Below are 14,454 nucleotides of genomic sequence, written 5' to 3' on the forward strand. Positions count from 1 at the left end.
CATGAGAACCCTCAGTTACCAGTGGGGACGAAATAGGTATCTCAGGAGAGTCTTTTAGTCTTAGGGGACAGAGACTCTTTGGGAATCAAGTATATACACAATAGATAGTCTTGCAGTCAATTAAAAAAAAAAAGGCTGGGGGTCTTTTGTGTTTGGTTTGTAGCATGCATACAAACACTGCTCTTTGATATCCACATCCAGGGGGAAAACATGCTGGAAAAGAACCTTTGATTTCAACATTATGAAGGAAAATATGTGTGTCTGTAGTTCCCAGGACAGAGCGAGAGCAGGAAAGTCAGGCAATATTAGAAACAAGACATAAGCAGAAACAAGGGAGAAAGAAATGTGAAGACAGAAATATTCAACTATTTGCACTTTTTCTTTCCCTCAGTTGTGCTTAGGACCTACCTCAAAATCAAATGAATTGCTCAAGAGTGTGTAAGAGATGTTTAACCCATAGCAGAAGGGAATGATGAGTGACAGTGTTCATGGGAAGCCCCTGGGTAGCATTAGGCTACCCAAGTATCAATGTGAAGAAAAGACAGATAGGTAGGTAACAGCAGTAAGAACCAGCCATTAGCAAGAGGGAAAGTGGGAGCTTAAATGCACCGAATGAGAGATTCATTTTTTTCGTGAGTTTAGCATTAAAGATCTGAATTTTTACAAAGTTCCATTTTTAATTGAAGTGAGGACACAGCATTAGTTAGGTCTGTTCTGGAAACATGGATCAAACCCTCTGTGAAAGACCTTATGGCTCCCCTGGGTGCTTGCTGAAGGAACAGTGCAATCAGTGCTTCAGGGACCGGGGAAGTGGGAAATGTGTGCACTGCAATGCCAATTGTATGTTTAATATAGTGAGATACTTAGTGCTATTAAGCCTTTGAACATGTTTGTAGTGATTACTAATTAAAGGCAGGGTGGATAAGCCTGTGGAGGGTGTCCCAGCACTGGTTATGATGGAGCTGAAATGTTACATGCACAGATTATCTCTCTCGGGTTAGTTACAAAGCATTGCTTGGTCTGGCCATCACCTCTCGGATCTTGATTTCCAAGTTTGCATTATTCTAATAAAATACGTTGACATCCTGCCTGTTCCATATCCATCAGAAGATATATTTAGTCTGTATTTCATTAGCTGAAAATATGTTGACCTTACCCTATGATGGTTGCTAGGTAATAATGTTTTGCCCCTCCTGCCTCTAGGACATTTTCCTAAAGATCTCAATGTACTTTCAAATACAGTGAATTTAATCTCACTGCCCTTTTGTGTGCTAAAACTGTATTAACATCCTGGTTACACACATCAAAGAACTGTAAATTAGGGAACGTTCCTATAACCCACAATATTTGTGGCAAAGCATGTTATAAAACACATATTTTAATATCACTGTGGCAAAATACTGCAGCATGACGCGAGATAATGGTGTGGATTAGCGACTTTACTGTGGTTTAGATGGCAGCAGTGGTGACTAACACCAGGGCAAATAAACTGTTACATGTGAAAAATTGTAATACAACAATACTTCTGTCTTCCAATTTCGAATGCTGCTGCTTGCTTTTTTGTCTTGCTCGTGTAGACCAGAATCTTCTCAGTCAGTGTCTCTCGCTTTTTGCATGTTTCTTTGAGACTCTTTCATGGAAACTTCTCGTGTTTGTGCTAAGTAAGGAATTTGTTTCCTTTCCCATTTAAAGTTTTCCAGATTTTCAGCAAGGCCGCTCTCTGAAGTGTAAATCTACTGAAACCTAGAGCTAGAAGTTGTTCATTAAGCAAACACTGCTCAGATGAGTTGGGATACTACACTGGCGATTATAAACTCATGCAACATATTTACTGATAATATTAGGCAAAAGTTTCAGTTAAAAAGAAAAATAAATCCCAGCCAGCTGTAATTAATGTACCAGCTATTGCCTTGGACTCTTTGGGGATTGTACTGCTACATCTTGCATGGAAGAGCCCAAAGTCTCCAGTTGGCATCGTTATAAACTGGATCTTCAGTAGACCATTCCCAGGGTGAGACCTGAAACACACGTTGTCTGTTTAGGTCTAAATAATAATTTGTCGACACTAATCACGTGTCAGTTTCCAGACTGCAGTCCTGGTGCGAAGTATGACCAGATGTGGAAGGTATTACCTGCTGCTGACCACCCCACACATGCAGTCCTGCTGGTAGATATATTTGCAGTTTGCTCCTTATCCCAAACTGCTTGTGGGCTAGGAGGATGATAATTGTACCATGGCTTCTGCTTGTTTTCAAATATCATGAACTATAGCAAAGTGACAACAGAACACGAGACGCGTATGCTGCGAGCCAGTCTCCTCCTGAGCTCGCATTGCAAGTGCTTTCAGTCTGTAATCTGTGCTGTATGTTTGATGAGAAAATGTAATTCTATAGCCTCTGTGTGCTGATAGGAATTCTCCTGCCTGTGTAGTATGATGTGAGACCACAGCCAGGATTTCATGATGTTCTCCAACAGCAAGTTGGTGAGTCATTTCCTACTGTCCTTTGGAATTATACTCTGTGCATCCGTATATGTGGTCATTAAGGCATATGGACATGGTTCAGCAGTAAGCACAGATAAACTTTAATGCCCTCTCCAAGTAGTTCTGGAAGGTAATATTTTAACAATGTATTTTATCTGCCTTTTGTGAATCAAGCTTTGTGGCTGTGTTCACCTCATCCATGGGCATGCCTTTGAGGCCAAATTTGACAATTGTTTGCACTGCCTTGCTGCAGGAGTGTCCCAGAGAGCTTTTGCATAGACTCCATCTGTTCCATCCTCGGGGGGAATACGAGAGCATCCTGCCCATCCAGTGACCTCTGGCCACTTCTGCATGTGCTGAGCAGGACCTGCTCCTGGGGGGCAGCCCAGGAAACGAGATGGTACCTGGGCCAGGAGGGGCCTCATGCAGGGCTGGCTTTTTAAACCTTCCCAGCCGATCTAGCATCTGCTGTATTACCTCTTGCATGCTTTTGAGAGCTGAGAAAATGATACCTGTCTGCATCTGCAGGAGGTACGGTCAGTCATGATGGGGTCATCATGAGAAGACATCTCCAGAGATGGTATGGGAACGACAACAGAGCAGAGGGAAGGGGGCTGAGGATGAACATGCCTTATTTTAGGACAGAAATACTTGATCTAGCATGGACAAGGAGGCCACCTCCAGCCAGCCTCTTGGGATGCAGAAGCATGTCCTTTTTATGCATCTCGTCACCTGTTTGGTGGAAAGCACTGAGATCTTCAGCCCCAAGAGCACCCTTGATAAGAGCACTCACCAGGTAGAGCAGCAGGCTGCCTAGCAGTGGGACACTTCCCTCGGAGAGCTGAACATCGAGCTCTTTTTGACCCCAGTCCACCAGCTGTCCTCCAGCCAGCTGTGGAGCCCCAGCTAGCAAAGATGAAACCTGGACATTTGCCAGGTGAGCAGACGTCTTCCACCTGGCAGCAAGCCCCAAAATGCCTGCCTGTGCTTGCTGCTCACCCTGATACAGGACCAGAATTTGTAGATGATCCTTGACTCCTCCAAGGAAGTGTCCTGCTGGCACTGGCAGGGTTGAGAGAGAGCACCAGTGAGTCCGGTTTGGGGTTGGTGAGCTTCGGACTCTGTGGGGACAGGCAGGGAGTCCTGCATACCGTGGACCATGGGATGGGACAGCTGTGTGGTGAGGTCAGTGGGGTCAGAGCATCCCAGTTTGGGTGGAGTTGTTCGGTTCTGGTGCGTTGCCACCACGCCTGGGCCATGCGGGAGGAGTACATAGGGCCACTCTGTGGGGACTCCCGTGCACAATATCTCTGGCTGCTCGAGCAGATCCCATGGGCAAAGCACGTGTGATTATTCATCGTGATTTACCCCCACCAGCAATCTGTGTAATAGTTCATTGGTCATCGTGGAAACGTGTGAGTTTAAGGTACAGAACAATGCAAAATTTGTTCTTACACTGTAAGTCAATTTCCATGTACAAAACCTTTGCTGCTCGTGCGACAATATATAAGCCTGTAGCTAGTGGAAATCATATGCTGTTATGAGACTATGATAGATTTATGCCAGCTGAACAATGGAAGTCTGTTGTTTCGATGATATGATATACGCTGAAAGTTTTCAGACTATATATTTAAATAGAAAATGTTTCAAAGCTCTGATATATGCAATAGAAGACTCATTATGCTGTATAGATTTGTACTCTCAATAGTCTGATATGATTGCACCTCTATATCATCTACTGCTGTCTGTCAGTGCCTATGAGAGCACACGGAGCCAGGAAGCAATAGAGCACGTGAAGGATCCTGGCCGGGAGGGGGGTGCGGGATCTTGTGCTGATTGACTGGAATGCAGCAGGAGGCTGCACGTGCTAACGGCAGGGGACAAACTGTAAAAGGCCTTTAACTCAGCCCGTGAGTCTGGACTTGATTTTTACACCCCAGCTTTTGTTTATAGAGATGTTCATTCCTATTTGGGCTTGCAACATTTCAAAGTTTTATTTTAGCTAATTTTCATAGTACCTCCAACCTTTGTGTCCTACAAAACAGTCTAATGTTTTACCATGAACAACAAACTTGCTTAATGAAGAGCCTCAATTCTTGCTCCCCATTACCACTCAAACTGCTGTCCCTCTGAGGCAGATCAGAAGGTGAGGACCTTGGAAAAAGCAGGATCTCACTTTCAAGTTGTTACTGAAAGGTGAAGGAACTTGGTCCCTGCGTGACTGGGATGGGTTGAGGGAGCTGAAAACTCTGCAATGAGGGAACAAGTATTGAGGGCCTGGTGTCTGATCCCATCTCAACCTTTAGGTGAAAACATGGAGCTGAGGCTGCTAACAACCGCAGGAGTTTGGAGAGCAAACAATATTTTATGTCATATGCAAAATAACTGTAACGGTGTATGTGAAAATGCAGATGTTCGCATCCCGGAGCACACACGAGAAAGTCGTGTTTGTACCTGCTGTGTGCACACAACAGGCTCCTGCCCGGAGCTGACACATCGAGCACGGTAAAATGTGAAAGCGAAAGAGAGGAAAAGCTGCATGAGAACTTGGGGGTCATCTTCATGATGGAGGTGATTTTGATGTGGGCAGAAAGTTCTGCAATTGCAGATCCGCTTTTTAATATTCTTATGTATGAAAAGATCTCAAAATTATTACAAGGTATTGTATTTTTTTAAATTACTTCCAAACACGTTACAGTATTTTCTAGCTACACTTCAGCTCAGGAAACCTCCATGGTCTAAAATTAGTTTTTAAACGTTCAATTTTTTTGCGTATGTCATTTACTTTACAGCTTGCTGTCTGAATTTGAAAACTTCCAAGCTACATAGTTTAGCTGCAATTAGTGTTCTGAGTTCAGCTTTAATAATTTTCTTTCCACTATGTATTTTCTCCCCTTAATAATTCATTATATGAGTTTATTCATCTTGTTGCTTATACTTCTTATATATTGGATAAATTGAAGAAGGAAACCCCACGGCTCAGTGTATTTGATTAATAATTACACGCACACATAAAGGCAATTACCTAAGTTGGTGATTGTTTCAAGTGTCACACTTCAGCCATTCTGTGTTTCTGTAAAATAAGTATATCAGCTGTTAACTACTTCTAGAGCTGCTCCTGAGATTTAGCAAACCGATGGGCATAAAGCATATTGGGATCCTTGAAGAGAAGCTGCTTGGTTTCTTGCAGGGTTTTTTGTGTGCGTGTGGTGGTTTGCTGGTTTTTGTTTTGTTTTTTTTGTGTGTGTGGTTTTGTTTGTTTGTTTGTTTTTAATAGAAAAGTTCTAGAGATATGTGGCAGTCTCCCATATCAAGGAATAGTTCTATGGCAGCTCAGTGCAGAAGAACTTGTTTCCCTCTACTGATCGTTCTTAATGAGAGTCTCGATCAGGACTCCAGGTTGATCTATGGCCATGATGTCATGCTCCAGCTGGGACATATTTTACAGAGGATTGTACATGTCACTTCCTTCATGTTTCCAGGGTTCCTGTAATTATGCACGAGGCCAGTAACGAGCACGTTTAAGCAGCAGTGAGCTCAGACGATGGCAGCAGGGCTGCGGTCCAGCCTGCCCATGTGCGCAGGACGGGTCTTGCAGCTTCATCGGTCTCCTTTTCCTGGCAGGCAACACCAGCTGAAAAGTTGGCCTGTCATAATTCCATGTTAGTGATGCAAATAGCTATCCAGAGTCTGCCACCATTGCTACAAGTGTGATGGGAGCAGTTGAGGAAATTCAGGGGGTTTAGCTACAGAACAGGAGCTGAGGGGAGAACTTATCACTGTCTACAACTGCCTGAAAGGAGCTTGGAGCATGGAGGGTGTTGGTCTCTTCTCCCAAGTAGCAAGTGATGGGACAAGAGGAAATGGCCTTGCGTTCCACCAGGACAGGTTTAGATTGGATATTAGGAAAAAATTATTCTGGGAAAGGATTGTCGGGCATTGGAACAGGCTGCCCAGGGCAGTGGTGGAGTCACCATCCCCGGAGGGGTTTAAAAGGCATTTAGACGAGGTTCTTAGGGACATGGTTTAGTGCTAGAGTTGGGTTATGTTTGGATTCGATGACCCTGAGGGTTTCTTCCAGCCAAAATGATTCTATGATTCCATATCTGGGGAACTGCAAGATATTGTGGGAATATGCGGTCAAATGCTTGTCGTATTTTGAACGTAATTTTTCAAAAATGCTTTTTCCAGATATGGTGGAATTTTTAGTTGTGTGTTTTCTCATTTGATTGGAAAAAAACCCCTCAAAGTCTAAAAACTACTGATTTCACTGCGAGCAGAACTCAAGTATTTGTAGTCACAAAAATTACTGACCTGAAAATTCCCAAACTTCCAAATGGTAAACAAAAAATCGTGTAAGGAAAAAACAAGAAGATGAGCTGGCTGGTACACAGGAGTCTGTTTTGCTGGAGAGGTGGTAGGGACCAAGGCCAGGGTCACCCACTCAGAGGTGATGACCACGGGCACTCAGGCTTTTTCTCCTGTTTGTTGGGACTGTGCTGGGGTGTTCTGGAAGGATGTCTGCAGGGTAGGAGATTCATCCCTTTGCCCAACAAGAACTGACTTGAAGCAGCTAAAACAGCAGCACACAAACTGCAATTTTTTCACATCCCTACTCTGAGCAGGGTAGAGGATGTTCTGAGTTGCCAGATTTTGGGTCGTGGGTGAGTAGCCTTCCACTGGCCTGCAGGACGAGGGCTGGATGGCTCCTGTAGCTCTTGTGGTGTTTCCCAGAGCGGTTCTGTGACGCTCCTGCTTTCAAGGACTGATGCTCCTTGTGCTTACAGTGGTTTGAGGCAGTCTGGGGCTGTCAGTGCAGTCCTTACCAGCTCTAACCTAAGGAAGAAGGGAATAAAACCTGAAATGAGCATTTGGATATGGCTCAGAAGTGTGGAGCTCAGGTGATGGCTCAGGTCGCTGTCTAGGTCTGAGTGAAAACAGCAGACAGGCACATATGCGATGAGTTGTATTTTCATCAGTGAAACAATACGTGCTGTATCTAATGAGCCTGGGTACAATCTGACCGGGAGAGCTGCCAGCACGGATTGCCTGTACCATTGCATGACACTGTCTGATTTCACTTTATTTATCACCCCACGTATCACCTAGAACAACAACATCTGGGCGATGACAGAACAATCATTCTAACAAAACACACTGTATAGTTTTTATGGCCTTTGAGACTTGCACTGGCAACTTCACAAGACATTGTGTTGAAGGAAGGGTCCCAGGATGGCTAAGGTCTGCTCACCTTCACCTTATGGGCCAGAGCATCCTCGCAAGTCCACTCGGCCTCCAGGCGATCCCTTGGATTCGTAGGAACAGGACTGAAAGCAGCTCCAAGAGCTGATGAGCTTTCCCCTCTTCACAAGCTATAGCAAAATTCCCAGGGCATGCACAGGAGCTGTGTGTGGTGATTTCCCAACATGCTCACCTCCAGCAAGAGAATCGCACCCTAAACAAAGTTCTGACTACTGCACAGGGCTGGAGAAGCACCCAGCCTTTGCTGCGCTATTTCTTTTGGATGTTATAGCTGTGGCATTTCATAGAATCATAAAATAATTTGTTCTTTTGTTACACATCTAGTGGCTGCACCAACAGGTTTACCCTTCAGACCATCTATTTTTGTGAAATCAACCTGCACTCAATTTTTAAGTTCAGTTTTGGTTTGTCACAAGCTTCAAAAATAAGGGCCATAAAGTGTTCCAGAACCAAGAATATAATTCTTAGTTAATATCCATTTTCAGTACTTCTCTGTCTCAAAAGCCTGGTGGGAACTAACAGTATTAGGATCACACAGAGAATTTTAGGCTAGAAAAATTGTCTGAATACGTCTAACTGTTATTCCCCAGACTATTCAAAACTGGGAGAAGAGCTGAGGACTTTTGGATCCAACTATTTTCACAATAATCTGAAATAGTTTACCGCGGAGCTGCTGAAAGTGACCTCCTGGATTGCTCCCCGTCTGGCACTTGAAGGTCTGCAGCGGCTTTTCTCCATCGGTAGTTTTAAATATTTTGAATTAAATTGCTCAGTCTTAGAAGCCAGTGTGTAAAAAAAGTAAGAACCACTGTGCCTTAGTGAAATAAGGAGTATAAAAGGTGATTTGGTGGAATAGGAAGTGTAGTGAGACCAACTGATCTTGTTTTCATCTTTAAGTACCATTTAAATGTCTGAGCTCTTCACAATTACTGCTTTCCCAAGCCTGTGTGAATCAGCAGTGTGTTGCAACCCTTATTTTACAGAAAGGAAAGCTAGATTTTTCAAGCAGCTCATCTTTCACTTGGGAACATGAGAAAGGGGTGAGATTCCCAAAACCGCTCGGCCAGCCCTGGACCTGTCACCCTGACCTCATGCGTGCGGATCCTGCTGAAGCGGGGGAAATTTGAGCTGAGCTGAGTTGAAAATCTGTCCAACTCAAGCATTCGATAGATATTTAGGCCTTGTTCCACTCACTACTGCGAGACTTAAGTGAGACAGGTTGTAGGTTTAAATTCCCTTGAAACCAGTGGCAGGGAGACACTGAGGCACGTTCTGAAATATCCCTGCTCTGCAGCTTCATTAAGTATCTTTAAAATCAGGCTGGAGATTATTTGCCTACAATCATGCAGACGCAAGTTTGGATTTTTAACTGCAAGACTATTCCATTTGCCCATAGACAGCCACCAAACAAAATAATGAGATGAGAAGAAAAAATAACGAGATGATTATTTTCACAAAATCTTTAAAATACATGGGTCTGGCAGCGCTTTTCTGTAAGGCTGGGATGTAACCTGTGCTGCTGTGAGATAAGCTGTTCGAACAACTTGTCTTGGATTTTGGTTCCTCACTAAAAGCCTGGCCTTTTCGGTTGGAAAAGATAATATCCTAAACATATGTCTAATGATTGATTTCTCTGTACTTATATTCAGTGCATGTAGTGCTCTCTTAAGGGAACAAACTTCTGTGGTTAAGTCAGCAGGATGGAAACACTCATTTAATCAGTGTTTTTTAGTCAATATTTACCAGTAAGACAAAACAACATTTTGCTCTGTCGGGAATATAATATTGTATTTCCTAACATAATAGCTTATGGGTAAAATGTTTAGTTAACCCACTAGAGATTCTTCAACTGCATCACTAATACAAACAAAAATAAGTTTCTTTAAAGTATTGTATAAATATTAATAGTATTTCTGTAGAAGTTTTCCAGTGAACTACTTTTAATTGTCATCAACGATCTGTGGTTGGACTCCATGATCCTGAGGGTCTCTTCCAACTGAACTGATTCTATGATTCTATGATTTTTAAATCATCCTAATGATCTGGCCGCTTCAGTAGCATGCAACAAGGTGTCTCATGTGGCCAGACAAGTCCCAGTTAGGCCATGGACTACCTGTCGAGCCATCGCGTGTGTTTTCCAAAACATTTAGTCTTGCAGAGATCATACAAACACCCAACCTGTGCTCTTAAACAGGCAGGCACCCTCCAATGGCTTTTAGACCTGGTTGGTAGTTTCATCTACTGTTGTTGCAAAGAACAGCAAAGATAGAAAAAAATTCCAAGTACAATTTTCGAGTCTGAGAGTCATGCTGGTAGCTAATGGACATTCATTGCCCATGCTCGAGAATATTACAGGCATTGGTGGTTATCCACAGCTTCCTTTCATTTTCACAAGACTTGCAAATTTTAAGGATCTGAGTATGTGTCAGACTGTAGCGTGGGAGCTGGAGAAAGAGGCATTTTATTCAGAGAGACTGACCTTTGTGTTCACATTGGTGTGAGAAGGATCTGTCCCTGTCCCGCACCTTCGTCCTGATGTGAAACCATCCTGGTGGAGCCCCCGAGCTCTGGCTGTGGGAAAACGGTGCAGCTGTGCCTTCTACAGAAAAATATAAATCTTGAAATCAAGGTTGTGCCTGGGAATTAATATTAAATGTGAAAACATACTGGGGTAGCCAACCGTTTTTTGGATCCCTCAGTCTGATCTTGGAATTTTTACAGCCGTTCTGTACAGCATCCCCGTGATGTGTTATGTGCAACTGCAGTACAAGAAAGCAGGCGTTTTCAGACTAGTGGTAAGGATACTGAAAGGGAACTCCATGTAAAAACATGAGTCCCCTGTAAGCGTTGGTGATGGTTTATGTGAGCATGTGTGTGTCATCCAGGTTTGCTCTTGTCTTCTGGGTCTGGAGAAAACTCACCCAAGCGCTGCAGAGGGGTGGGTGATTGGGCAAAACAATGGCAAGGCCACAGAAACAAGCAACTCATGCTCTTGGGGAGCACAAGTCAAGTCATTCTTGTCATCAGACATCCCAGTCACCTGCTGGGATACCTGGGGGAAAAATTAGGGTAGCAAAACACATATTGTTTCTTTTGTTAGAAGTGCCAAGTTCGGTGGAGATGAATTGGCCATCTGTTCCACTCCCAGCGACATTCTGGCAAGCCATAAAGCTCATTTTTATATGTTGCCACTTTCCATCAGTGCTAACAAAAGTCAGAGGGAATTGTTTGGTTTTTCCTTAGAACATTCTTCCTTTTCACAATGCGCAACCGAGAGCCTTTTCTACAAAGTTTTGTTCTCCCCCTGGCCTCCCTGTGTTTGCACAAGACGTTCAGGTACTTTATCTCTATGCAAGGGAGTAATCAGACACCTCTTTAGGCTTGAAACTAAACCCCTGGATAGACTGCCCAACAAAGAGCTCTGTCCGAGCAAACACCGTCCATCCTGCTACTGGTCCTTCCGCTGACACGGCTGCTGGGTCTGCGCACACTTCGGCTTGTAGGACAGTGCCCGTTTCTGCATTCTGACTGGGGTCATGGCCTTCTCCCACTGTTTGCCTTTCAGTTGAGACAAGCAGGTCGTTAGTTACATCCTAATTGCCTGCCATGGGCTGCAGAGGGATTCCCTAACATGCTGCTGAAGCCACAGAGTCCCCCGTGTGTGGAGACTTCAGCTCTTCTTGCACCTGATAAAGTGCGCCCGATTCCATCATCATCACCTGGGCTTTATCAACGTGGAATTTAGCTTGTGTGCAGTGTGTCTTATATAGCATTGTATATCCTATAAGATACATAAATCCTATGTATTAAATAGCGCCTTACCCTGCAGCGCTCGTGTTTATGGTTTCTAAGACACTAACATGTAGCTCTGGCCAATGGAAACTTCTCGCTGGGGTCCCACCTATCCCCGTCTGCTCAGGGGAGACAGAGTGGAGAGAAGTGACACTCACCTCTGAAAAGATGAAGCTCCTGTCTGGAGAAATAGATTTGTATATATTCAGATTTTCCAGATTCCTGTAAATACTTTTAATAATAATTTTTTTACAGCATTTTTCCCTTCCTGAACAACTGTTTCTGAATGCAAGCCAGCCAGTTAAATTCTCCTGTGTTGGATTACTGTACGTACATACTTTGAAATTCTATTTTACTAAACAAAATTTTGCCTTTAAAAGATGTTGCTGAGCTTTGTAGACTGCTTAATGAAGCCTCACTTCATTCAGTTTGATGTTATTTTAATATTGGAGACAGTGAGCAAAATCAAACACCACTTTGGTTCCAAAGTGATTTCTTGCTGCTATGAAAAATATAGATAAAATTGCATTTGAGTTTTCCCTCCAGATTAGTTTTCTTAGATAAATATAAGCGTGGACCTTAGGAATTATCTTTTTGTTTAAAAACCCTTACACATGAACAGGTTTGTGTTTCATTGAAGTCTTTTCACGAGTTTCTATTCTGGCTTCTTACACTCAGTCCATCCGCCCTGTGTCCCGGCTGCAGTGAGCGATGGGACGCTCAGCTGAGCAATGGGGATACTCAGCCGAGCTCTGGGGACAATCAGCAGAGCTCTGGGGACACTCAGCTGAGCACTGGGACACTCAGCTGAGCAATGGGGACTCTCAGCTGAGCACTGGGGACACTCAGATGAGCACTGGGGACTCTCAGCTGAGCACTGGGACACTCAGCTGAGCAATGGGGACACTCAGCTGAGCAATGGGGAGACTCAGCTGAGCAATAGGGACACTCAGCTGAGCACTGGGACACTCAGCCGAGCTCTGGGGACACTCAGCTGAGCTCTGGGGACACTCAGCCGAGCGATGGGACACTCAGCTGAGCGATGGGACTCTCAGCTGAGCCATGTGGACACTCAGACGAGCTCTGGGGACACTCAGCTGAGCTCTGGGGGCACTCAGCTGAGCGATGGGACTCTCAGCTGAGCAATGGGGACACTCAGCTGAGCTCTGGGGACACTCAGCCGAGCTCTGGGGACACTCAGCTGAGCACTGGGGACACTCAGATGAGCACTGGGGACTCTCAGCTGAGCGATGGGACTCTAAGCTGAGCAATGGGGACACTCAGGTTAGCTCTGGGGACACTCAGCTGAGCAATGGCGACTCTTAGCTGAGCAATGGGCACACTCAGCCGAGCTCTGGGACACTCAGCCGAGCTCTGGGGACACTCAGCTGAGCACTGGGGACACTCAGATGAGCACTGGGGACTCTCAGCTGAGCACTGGGACACTCAGCTGAGCAATGGGGACACTCAGCTGAGCACTGGAACACTCAGCCGAGCTCTGGGGACACTCAGCTGAGCTCTGGGGGCACTCAGCTGAGCGATGGGACTCTCAGCTGAGCAATGGGGACACTCAGCTGAGCTCTGGGGACACTCAGCCGAGCTCTGGGGACACTCAGCTGAGCACTGGGGACACTCAGATGAGCACTGGGGACTCTCAGCTGAGCGATGGGACTCTAAGCTGAGCAATGGGGACACTCAGGTTAGCTCTGGGGACACTCAGCTGAGCAATGGCGACTCTTAGCTGAGCAATGGGCACACTCAGCCGAGCTCTGGGACACTCAGCCGAGCTCTGGGGACACTCAGCTGAGAACTGGGGACACTCAGCTGAGCAATGGGGACACTCAGCTGAGCACTGGGACACTCAGCTGAGCAATGGGGACACTCAGCTGAGCACTGGAACACTCAGCCGAGCTCTGGGGACACTCAGCTGAGCTCTGGGGACACTCAGCTGAGCGATGGGACTCTCAGCTGAGCCATGTGGACACTCAGACGAGCTCTGGGGACACTCAGCTGAGCAATGGGGGCACTCAGCTGAGCGATGGGACTCTCAGCTGAGCAATGGGGACACTCAGCTGAGCTCTGGGGACACTCAGCCGAGCTCTGGGGACACTCAGCTGAGCACTGGGATTCTCAGCTGAGCACTGGGGACACTCAGCTGAGCAATGGGGACACTCAGCTGAGCGATGGGACTCTCAGTTGAGCAATGGGGACACTCAGCTGAGCAATGGGGACTCTCAGCTTAGCAATGGGGACACTCAGACGAGCTCTGGGGACACTCAGCTGAGCTCTGGGGACACTCAGCTGAGTGATGGGGACCCAAATTGTCCAAGGGAAACCCTCTGTCCTTGCCTGCCCTGCTCCATCGTGCTGACCTTGACGGCAGCAGATCCTGTTTTGCTGTCAAAAATCGTAATATGAATTAAACAGCATCAGACAAATGTCCTGTGACAACTGTCAGACCATTAAATTATAGAATAAATAATCCCAGCCTATTTAGATACCTAATTAGCTCCTGTGTGATAACTAGAGTATGAAATAATACTCGGATGCTGGAAAGGAGCCAGGGAATATTTACTTACCTCTCCCACCGCTGCATGGATTGCTGTTGGCAGGTGACTAAATCCAATAATTACTAGCAGGGGAAGAAAGAAAAAAAAGGCATGTCTGCTGATTGAAGTCTCTGTTTTGGGCAGGGTCCCGAGGTGGGACACGGCACATGTGTGGCAGAAAGGGGACCATGCCACCTGCATCACAGGATGCAGGACAGAGGCAGTATAGCTGCGGTTTGGGCTGAGAGGCTATCTATTTCAAAACGAGTTGCAAATTCCTGTGGCTTAGCCTTTCCCCTTGTATGCTTGTCGCTCCATGTCATCTTTTGATGCTCTTTACAATTTATTTCAACGAAGGTAAGGTAATTG

Source organism: Columba livia, chromosome 14 (genome assembly GCF_036013475.1).
Source record: "Columba livia isolate bColLiv1 breed racing homer chromosome 14, bColLiv1.pat.W.v2, whole genome shotgun sequence".
Taxonomy (NCBI): Eukaryota; Metazoa; Chordata; class Aves; order Columbiformes; family Columbidae; genus Columba; species Columba livia.